The sequence below is a fragment of the Canis lupus genome, chromosome 20 (assembly GCF_011100685.1).
Source record: "Canis lupus familiaris isolate Mischka breed German Shepherd chromosome 20, alternate assembly UU_Cfam_GSD_1.0, whole genome shotgun sequence".
NCBI lineage: Eukaryota > Metazoa > Chordata > Mammalia > Carnivora > Canidae > Canis > Canis lupus.
In genome coordinates this window covers 13,813,637-13,824,658 of record NC_049241.1, presented here as the reverse complement: position 1 = coordinate 13,824,658, position 11,022 = coordinate 13,813,637, and the positions used below count along the sequence as shown (strand labels likewise).

General features: G+C 37.2%; 1 long non-coding RNA gene across 1 annotated transcript in view; it reads right to left on the bottom strand.

The window, feature by feature from the left end:
• Positions 1–9,977: 9,977 nt before the first annotated feature.
• LOC102152871 overlaps positions 9,978–11,022 on the bottom strand; it is a 79,609-nt gene continuing 78,564 nt past the window's right edge. Inside the window, exon 4 of the long non-coding RNA XR_005374678.1 lies at positions 9,978–10,148. This is a non-coding gene — a long non-coding RNA (uncharacterized LOC102152871). The remainder of the gene's footprint in view (positions 10,149–11,022) is intronic.

The following is an 11,022-nucleotide window of genomic DNA, read 5'->3' as shown; positions in this document are numbered from 1 at the left end:
TCATTTATACTATTGGCCTGGTCTCTGTGGTCTAACACTTCCATTTTACGAAATAAAGGAGAGTCTCTGTAGTTTGATCAATATCATAGAAATAGGGCAGCCAGGTGGCTCAGCGGTTTAGCGCCGGCTTCAGCCCAGGGCCTGATCCTGGAGACCTGGGATAGAGTCCCACGTCAGGCTCCCTGCATGGAGCCTGCTTCTCCCTCTGCCTGTGTCTGTACTTCTCTGTGTCTCTCATGAATAAATAAGTAAAATCTTAAAAAAAATCATAGAAATACCTACTGTGTTAGGATTGGCTCTAGAACCCAAGACTTGTGGACTCTGAGATGTTAACCATCAGTTTCATGTGCTCTTTGCAATCTAACAAGGACCTATAAACACCCAGAGCATTCAACCTGCTGTGTCCCTCAGGGGCTTACTACCTCATACCTTACATTAGAGTCATTTTCTATATGTTCAATTGGCCCTTTATTCCTGTATTCATTTAGTAGTTATTGAACATTGCCTATATACCAGATAATATGCCAAATCATGGAGATACAACAATGAACACAATTCTGTACTCTAGTGGGCAAGATAGACAAGTCTTCGCTCTTTGACTATCTGGCAAGCCTTTAAAAGACAGGATCCAACCGGATTTACTTTTGAGATAAAACTCAGCATGACAGTATAAATATGTAAATGTCCAATAAAATACAGAACAGATAAAGGAATTTTTTGTTCATTCATTTTTCACAAAAAACTAAGAAGGAAGCATGGCAGAGATTATCTCCATTAGCTAACCAGTTAATCATGACCCTGAGATTAAATGTCTTGGCCATAGTTTATAAGTGCTAGAAAGAGATACTTTTCCATCCATCCCCTAATTAAGACAAACATCTTTCTATAAAGAAGGTTTTTACCATTAAGTCACGATGAAGCATAGCAGTACTGTATGAAGAACACTACATTCTATTTCTCTTTTACTCTATCACATGGATTCTGGTTCTAGAGCAATGCTGATGAGCTAGTGATTTTGGAGAAATCACTTAATAATTTTCAATTTCTTCATTTATTAAACATTAGATTGGACAAAATGAAGTCCAATGTTCTTCATTTGAGTAAAATTCTATAATATTTAGGATATAATTAAAGAACTTTATTTATTAAAGTAATACTACAGATTTATTCATTTCTTGTTGGATTTATGCTCCTAATAATGTCTAGAGCTTATTGTGTGCTGGCAGCTTAAATAAACTATAGCTAATGTGGTTTCATAATTGAACTGTGATAAATTTAGGCAGATACTCAATGTTGATTCATTTTTAATGGAATAATGATGGTTCCAATGTGTCGATGCCCGCTTCATAGGATCATCATTGGAATAAAAATATCAGTATCTCATTATATTGTTTTAACTATTTTGATTACACTTTGACTTACAATGAAAATGAGAAATTTTAAATTACCAAGCTCTTTTTTAATTAGCTTAGTGTACAGTAAAGATCATTTCTTTTCATTTTGGAGCTCTTCAGTGGGTATCTTTGAATGTTGCTGGTTTATTACAATGATATCTTTTGTTTTTAGGATATTATTTATTTTTTCATGAGAGATACACAGAGAGAGGCAGAGACATAGGCAGAGGAGAAGCAGGCTCTATGCAGGGAGCCTGATGTGGGACTCAATCCCAAGACCCCAGGATCACACCCTGGGCCAAAAGCAGATGTTCAACCGCTGAGCCACCTAGGTGTCTCAACAATGACATCTTTATTAAGTTTCTCTAGAAGCACAGGAAAGAAGAGTCCCACTTTACTTTAAAGCTATTTAATATTAATATTTTATAGGGAAATCAAAAGTTATATAGGCTCTGGAAGACTTAGAATATTAGGTTTTACTATGCACAGTGAAATGTTGATAGATGGGAAACTAGCTGAAGGTTCTTCAGGATAGCATTTTAGAAGGCTTTTAACTTCTAGGCAATATATTGAAATAAATCCCACTATGTATATATCCCACCCTTATGTCTCATATTTAGTCTTCTTCTTGGTACGTCATGGAAAGGGCCTATGTAATTCTTAGAACAAAGGAGTAAATGAAATATGATTGTTCTCAAGATGAAGGTCAAGTAATAGACATCTAGATAGGTATATAGGCAGCTTCTATGAAAGATGTAGCTCAGGCTCTCCCAAATTAAATCTCTTTAAATTAGGCCCAAGTTTTAAATGCTTCTAATTTGTTCACAGGACTTCTAAACAAAGCTATATTTAAAAAAAATTTTTGGCACTATTGTTCATCCATCACCAATACTTTTAGTTGTCTTCATATTCCAGAGTACTAATTTGATGTCCCCAGTAAATACCTAGTTCCTTTCCCATGTGTGACATTGTCTTACGATCTTTGTTGAAAGTTAATTGAATTTTCTACTTCTGTGAAATTCTGCATTTTGTAACTGGACCATAGGAATTTCACTTAAAACAAATAGGTCCTTCATTAATGAATTTTTCCAGTCCCACCACCACTACTCTAGTTACAAGTAGGTAACAAGCAAACTAGATTAACTGTACTGGCAGTGTTATAATTCACCTTTATTCCGCAGCTTACACTGAACCAGAAACAAAGACTCAGATAATTAGCAGGCAGAAGTTGGAGACAGGAAAATTTGCAGAGTTTTCTCCTCTGTAAAAATCCACAAAACTGAGCTAGAAAGAGGGAGGAGGGATTATAAATATAACTTAGACTGCAGGAGTGGAGAAACTGGAGTATTTGGAGTGGCAGGGAGGTAAAAGAACCCCAGCTGGAAAAAGAAAACGGATTGGGAACTGAGTGAGTGATGGCCTCCAGGGTCCAACTTGTTGACCACTGACTATCTAAAGTCCCCAAATTCCCATGTTTCCCAAGATTCACAGCTGTTTTCCCTAGAGGATGGGGAATTGGTGGAGAAATGGATCCATGACCCAAGATGGGAGAGGACAGAACCCAATAAACATGGCCCCTGTAAACAAGAGTGCTGATAAGCATAGCAACATCATTTCATATGCTGTTTCCTTAAATGGCCTTCCCCTTTCCCACCTTCGAGCTTTTGCTCTTATCTTCTACACCTATGATATCTTTCCTCCAAAGATTAGGGTGATCACACATACATTTCCCAGGACACTCCCAGTTTATTCTTATTGCATTAGTGTAATTATTAATAGGATCCCCTTTCTCTCTGCTCTCTCTCCTGTTGTCCAAGGATGAACAACAAATTATCATCTTACTAGGTCCATTTTTATCTTTAAAACTGTCTACCATCAATGTAAATTTAATTACTATCTCTTACAAAAAGCCTTCCTTAATTTCATAAGTTATCATTCCTCTCTTTTCTATGACTTCATAAATATTTGAAGGGATACAATAATATTCTGCTCTTATAAAATAGTAATTTGTGAGTATGTCCTTTCTCCTTCTAGACTTGTAGGGGCAGGACCTCATTCTTTGTAGTGTTATCCATGGTGACTTGTATGCAAATAGTTAATATATATTTCTCAAGTTGTTTTAAAATCATATCATTCCAATATCATAATTTTTGAATGTGAAAATCCAGAGACACATTTTCTGTAAAATTAATATTAGAATTAAATTACATTACAGGGCAGCCCGGGTGGCTCAGTGGTTTAGTGCCATCTTTGGCCCAGGGCATGGTCCTGGACACCTGGGATCAAGACCCACATCAGGCTCCTTGCGTGGAGCCTGCTTCTCCTCTGCCTGTGTCTCTGCCTCTCTCTCTCTGTGTGTCTCTCATGAATAAATAAATAATGTCTTAAAAAAAAGTTACATGTGCAAAATACTTAGCACATTGTCTCACATATAATAAATTTCATACTGGCAACTATTTTATGATTATAATGTTATATAATAATATATAATTAATATAAAATATAAAAAACATATGAATGTATAATTCCATTATAATAATATGTTATTATAGTTATTATAATAAATGATTATATTATGTACTTATGAAATGGTTGTTCCTCTGCATTGCCATTGCAATTTGTCATACATATATTACATTTTTTCATATATTATTCAGATCTATGTCACAGCTCAAGTACAAGATACACAGGACAAAGATAATGTTTTATAACAATTTTAGCATAATGCCTGCTTTACCCTAGAGTTGAAAAATATAAAACATAATGAATTTGATTTTTGTTGTATATGCACAATTGAATTTACTTTTGTAAATCAATAAGGGATTTGTATCCAGAATATGTAAAGTGCTCTCTCATAATTCAAACATAAAAAGACAAGTAATATAATTTTTAAAATGGGTAAAAGGTAATGTCCACAATAGCAAAAAAATGGAAAGAGCCCAGATGTCCATCGACAGATGTATATATATATATACACAGTGGAGTATTATTCAGACATTTGAATGAAATCTTGCCATTTGCAATGACATGGAAGGAGCTAGAGGGTTTCATGCTGAGTGAAATAAATCAGTCAGAAAGACAAATATCATGTTTTCACTCATTTGTGGAATTTAAGAAACAAAACAGATGGATATAGAGGAAGGGAAGGAAAAATAAAATAAGACAAAATCATAGAGGGACACAAATCATAAGAGACTCTTAACTCTAGGAAATAAACCAAGGGTTGCTGGGTCGGGGGATGAGGTAACTGGGTGATGGGCATTAAGGAGGGCACTTGATGAAATGAGCACTGGGTGTTATATGCAACTGATGAATCGCTAAACTCTACCTCTGAAACTCTTATACTATATGTTAATTAATTGATTTAAAAAATTTTAAATGGGCAAATGGTTTAAGTATACACTTCTCTGAAGAAGATACACAAATCACAAATGGTCAGTAATCACATGAAAAGATGTTCAACATCATTAGTAATTAGAGAAATGCACATCAAAACCATAATAATATACCAGTTCACATCCACTAGGATGGCTAAAATAAAAAAGACAGCCAATAACAAGTGTTGATGAGGATAGGGAAACTGAAACCTGCAAATGTTGCTGGTGGGAATGGAAAATGGTAGGTCTGCTTTGGGAAATAACTTGACTGTTCCTTAAACAGTCACACATAGAGTTATCAGATAATTTAGAATTCTACTCCAAGTTATATTCCCAAGAGAAAAGAAAACATACGTCTACATAAAGACGTGTATACAAATATTCAGGAAACAGTATTCACAATAGCCAAAAATTGGAAACAACACAAATATCCATCAGCTTCTGAAAAGAGAAACAAAATGTGGTATATCCAAATAATTGAATATTATTAGTCATAAAAAGGAACTCAGTACAATACCACAACAAGAATGAACTTCAAAGACATTACCGTTTATGAAAAAACAAGCACAAAAAAATCCATTATATTGTTATATTATTCCATATTTATGAAATGTTTGGAAAAGGCAAACATACAGAGACAGTGGAATAATGATTGATTAGGGTTTGATTAGGAGTGGGGAGTAACTGTAAATGGGCATAAGGTGATGGAAATGCTCTAAGACTAGGTAGCAGTGATGATTGTATAACTGCAAATACACTAAATTTCATTGACTTGTACACTTAAAATGGGTGAATTTAATGGTATGTAAATTATACTTCAATAAAGCTATTTAACAGAAATTGAATTGACAACCTATTGAATTCAGATTAGTAATGTAAAAAACCCTAGATGCATCTCTTACTTGCCAATCACCCTTTCCCTCAGTTTCCCAATCCAAGAGTGTTCTCCTTCCCTCTAATTAGGAAGAAATGCTACAGAGGTGTAGCAGATATAATATACCTTTGATGATTAAAGAAGGAAAGGGAGAAATGTGGAGTGAACTATAGAGAAATAAGGGGCCCAGTCTGCCAGTCAATAACTGGGGTGACAAATCACCCCATCACTGGTGTTCAGTTCTCTCATCTTTAAAATGAAAGCAGACCTAGTTTGTTATGTTTGCGCATCCAAAAGCTGCACAAGGGGCTGGCCCAGCTAGCTACGGCTGATAGGATGAAGGGTAGACAGAAAACTGAGCCTGAGCCAATCAGACTCTCCAAGAGATTTTTGCTTTGGGACTCTAGGCCAATAACTATGTGCAGTTAGGAAAAGTCATGTCAACTCCTGCTCTTAGTCCAGTATTTTGGACCATTGATAATCTGAGAAATGCCAGAGGAAAACAATCCATAGCAAAGAGCAATACAATGAAGCAAACCTGAAGCAGAGGCAAACAATTTTGAAAGATGATGGCAAAGGCAGACTTAGTTTCTGCCAGCTTTCTGGTTCTTATGAAGTCAAGCAATTTCTGTGTCCTTTTCTTGGATTCCATAAAACCTGTTGAAATCCTTGTATAATAACTAATTTTTTGCTCTAACGTGAGTAGCAGGAACAGACATTAGGACCCTAACAGAGGGTTCCTAGTAATCAGAAGAATTCTGTCTAGAGAAGTAGTCATTGCAATGATTTCTACAGTATTTTCCAGCTCCTACACTTTCTTTAGACTTGATGCTACTTCCCAGCTTGCTTTTGGTACCCAAGCCCAGAAATGAGACAATGACTTCCTCACAAAAGAGTTGTTAATTTCCCCCCATTAAAAGCTGCTTTCACCTCAGTGAAATCACCTTTGAATTGACCAAACCAAAATATGCAAGGCTGAAACTTATAGCAATATGTGTCAAGATTTAAATACTTTACAAAATAGTTAATTTTTTAAGAAAAATTACACTCTTAAAACTTTTAGGTTAATGGCACCACTGAAATAGCAATGTTTCTAACTTTTGAGTTCTGAAAACAATATTATTCATTACCATGATCAAAAGTGGAACCTTAAGTGAGAGCTGGAGAAGATTTCCTCTAGTATGCCAAATAAATATTTGGGAATACTTATTGGGTGAGCCTAATATAATTACGAGGCTCATTTTACACCCCCCTCTTTTAGTGTAAGCATGATTTTTTTTTGTAAGCATGATTTAAAAATTAAGGCAACCAAGGTAAAGGGTGGGATTCTGTGATCTACAATAGTTGGCAAAAACACCTCAGCCATCACTCATTAAAAGCCACTCCTTCCATCTCAGCCACCTCTATTCTCTTGCCCTCTATAGTTTCTAATCTTTAAAATTGCACAGTAGCTCCCAAGAAGGGAGGTCAAATTTTAATGATTAAAATCCAACTATACCATTCTGCCTCCCTCCTGCTTCATAGAAAAGGATTTTTTTCAATGGCAGGCAGATGCAAATCACCACATTATCCCATTTTACTGGGCCTAAATGATTTTATGTGCTTCCTAAAGAAGGAGCTAATGCATCCCATAAATAAAACAATCAAAGTTTAAAGCCACCAATCTGTTTTTTCACCAGACCACCCACTCTGACTTTATGGCTGGACTGGAAATAGGAAATCAGGCATTTTAACTAATCACACAGAACCCATGAAATTATCTTTACCATCCTGTTGAGTCATGAGAATTTAGAACTACCACATGTCTTTGCTGGGTATCACAGAAAAATCACTAGAACACAGTGCCTGAACTTAAATTTCGAAATTAATTACCTATCTAGCAGAAGTTCATTTATGCTGTGGAGCAGTGAATTCTCAACCAGTGGTGATTTGGTCCCTCAGGGGCATCTGGCAATGCCTGGAGACAACTTGAAGAGGGAAGGATACTATTGTTACCTGTTGGGTGAAGAATGGGGATACTGTTGAATATACTATGTCTAAATTTTGGTTCAGATGTCAAGACACATGCATATGGCACACACACACACACACAGAGTATGAAAAGGTTTATCGCTCACACAATGAAACTTCTTAGAGAATGCAGGGCAGGTGCCCGAGCCAGTTTTAAAATGGTTTGGGTTTTTATTGTAGTTAGGGCGAGCATTCTCATCCTTCAGGCTGGTTCAGGTGTGGGACGAAACAGCAAGGAGGAATGGTGGACCTTGAAAGTTGTCAGTGGTCAGCCATCAAAAATGGAGTCAAATTCTTATTACATCGTGCAATACAGGACAGTCCCCATAACAAAGTTTCTCCAGGTTTGAATTTCAATAATGCTGGGGTTGAGATACCATGTGCTGCAGCTGGGGTGGTCTGATTCAGATTATACATAGGTTAGTGGCCATGTAGATGCTGTGGCACCTCCCAGATAGCCCCCCTGAGGAGCCAGGCACTCACTCCTCCAGCTATGCAGGCTGCTGACTGCTCAGAGTAGAATCCCTCTGCTGGAACTGCCCTCAGCCAGTAAAGGGAACCACTTCACTCAAAGTAATGCCCCTTTCCTGGGAGCATCCCACAACCAGTATCTGGCTGGGTAGGCAGGCTGTGAGGGTACAGATGCCCTGCCTCCTTCTTCAACTTAAGCCGACTCTGGGTGGGGGGGCAGCTAAACTCCAGAGTTCCCCGTAGTAATCCACTGAGACCTCTGTGGTAATTGCATCTCTGTTCAGTTTCTTCTTTTGCCCAATCCTGCCTCCCTCTCATTGTCACATATGTTGTTCCTATTCTGCAATTCCCAATAAACCCACTGCACACCAATCTCTGTCTTAGAACTTATTTCCCCAGGAACTTGAACTTCCTTAACCAGACCTGAGTGACAAATAAAATTCACATCGAGACCAGACCATATATGCAAATATATGTTCTCTCTATATGAATAAAATTAATTTTTGCAAATTGATACTAACCATTATCATGAAATACCCTGATATTTCCTATTCTACTCCATTTTGTTTTTAATTTTTTTAATTTTTTAATTTTTAAAAAAGATTTATTTATTTATTCATGAGACACACACACACACACACAGAGGCAGAGACACAAGCAGAGGGAGAAGCAGGCTCCTTGCAGGACCCCAGTGAGGGACTTAATCCCGGATCCTGGGATCACGACCTGAACCAAAGGCAGCCGCCCAACTACTGAGCCACCCAGGTGTCCTCATTTTGTTGTTTTTTAATGCTGTCCCTGAGCCAATACATGGATCTCACAACCTGCTAATCATTCTTGATCTGCAGACTGAAAAGCATTTACTGAGATGTACAACCAGATTAACTCTTTTGGCGGACAGTACTTTTTAAGATGTAACCAATTGTTTTTTATTCTCCCTGACTCAATTTGTTAGGCCAATTTGGATCCAAAGACTTGATTAGTTCTCTGTGTGTAATCACAGAGTAAAAAGTCTCAACTATAGTCTACTGTTAAAGTCTACTTTCAATCATGTTTTATAAATCCAACTAAGGCTAACAGATTGTAAACCCTTGCCCAAACCTACTCTAACATTTAGTCTTGTCATTATTGCATCATAAGAACCAACTAGCTGCAAAGCTGCAAGAGCTGATTTTCTTCAGGAGGTCAAATTCCCCTTACAAACCTGACTTACATAGTTTTCCTTTTGTTTAATTTCTTTTTATTTATTTATTTACTAAATTCAATTTGCCAACATATAGTATAACACCCTCTCATCCCATCAAGTGCCCTCCTCAGTGCCCATTACCCTGTTACCCAACCCCCCCGCCCACCTCTCCTTCCGCAACCCTTTGTTCCTTTCCCAGAGTTAGGAGTCTCTCGTGGTTTGTCTCCCTCTCTAATTTTTCCCACCCAGTTCCTCTCCTTTCCCTTATAATCCCTTTCATTATTTCTTTTGTTTCTTTCACTATTTATTATATTCCCCATATGAGTAAAACCATATGATGATTGTCCTTCTCCAATTGACTTACCTCACTCAGCATAATACCCTCCAGTTCCATCCACGTCAAAGCAAATGCTGGGTATTCATAATTTCTAATGGCTGAATAATATTCCATTGTTTATATATATATATATCACATCTTCTTTATCCATTCATCTTTTGATGGACACCGAGGCTCCTTCCACAGTTTGGCTATTGTGGACATTGCTGCTATAAACATTGGGGTGCAGGTGTCCCGGCGTTTCATTGCATCTGTACCTTTGAGGTAAATCCCCAGCAGTGCACTTTCTGGGTCATAGGGTAGCTCTATTTTTAACTCTTTTAGGAATTATACACAGTTTTTCAGAGTGGCTATATCAGTTCACAGTCCCACAAACAGTGCAAGAGGGTTCCCCTTTCCCCACATCCTCTCCAACATTTGTTGTTTCCTGTCTTGTTAATTTTCTCTATTCTCACGAATACCTTCTTTTAGGAGATGTGTGAGGTAGTATCTTTCTTTTCTGAAATAGAGCAAAGAAAAACTCTAATGAGGTTACAACAAAGGAGGTTTTACTAGATAGTTTCCAACATACAAGAAGAGTGATTGAAGAGGCAATAAGTTGATGTGTGTGCCTCTTGCCTTATAAATACCATTTGCAAGAACAGACAGAAGTCATATCTGCAGAGGGTATAGTGCCTCTGGGAGGCGGATTCACGAGAAGGTGAAGAAAAGCCACAACCAAAACTCCAGAAAAGGACAGTGATGAAAGAAAACTCAGAAATTGTCCAGTGCCTTCCTTTTTCCAGAGAGAGAAACTGAGGCCCAGGTCAGGTAAGAGACTTACGTAAAGACACATTATCTGATGGAAGAAGAACCTAGAAATTCACTGCTACCTTTTCCTGATGCTCATTCTACTACATCATGGGACTTCCAGTAGTGGAGATTTTTTTTTTATCAGCAATATCTTGTTCTTTATGATTTCCCAGGAGATTTATTCAAAATAAGCTCAAAAGAAGAGGTGGGATTATTTTCCATTCAAAATATACCTACCACAGGGTTTGCTGCCAACATTAATAATACTTTGACACCTCTAGAATCACCTCTAACAGAGGCAGAAGTTTACTCCATATTGCTTTTCTTTTGATAAAACAGCAATTCCCAAATCTATTCTCTCTTCTCAAAATCCAGAAAAAACTGCTAAAACTTGCTGTGCTTCATTTTTTTGAGACATTAACTGAGTCCTTGGCAGTGAAAAGAATTTAGCAAGATTTTGGCATAATGTGTTGAGGAAATTATGCCTTATTTGCTCATTTTGCAGGTGTTTGAGCTAGTGTAGACTTCAAGTCAAGATCTTAAGGAAGTTCTTATTCTAAATGAGCCTTATTTTAGACTTG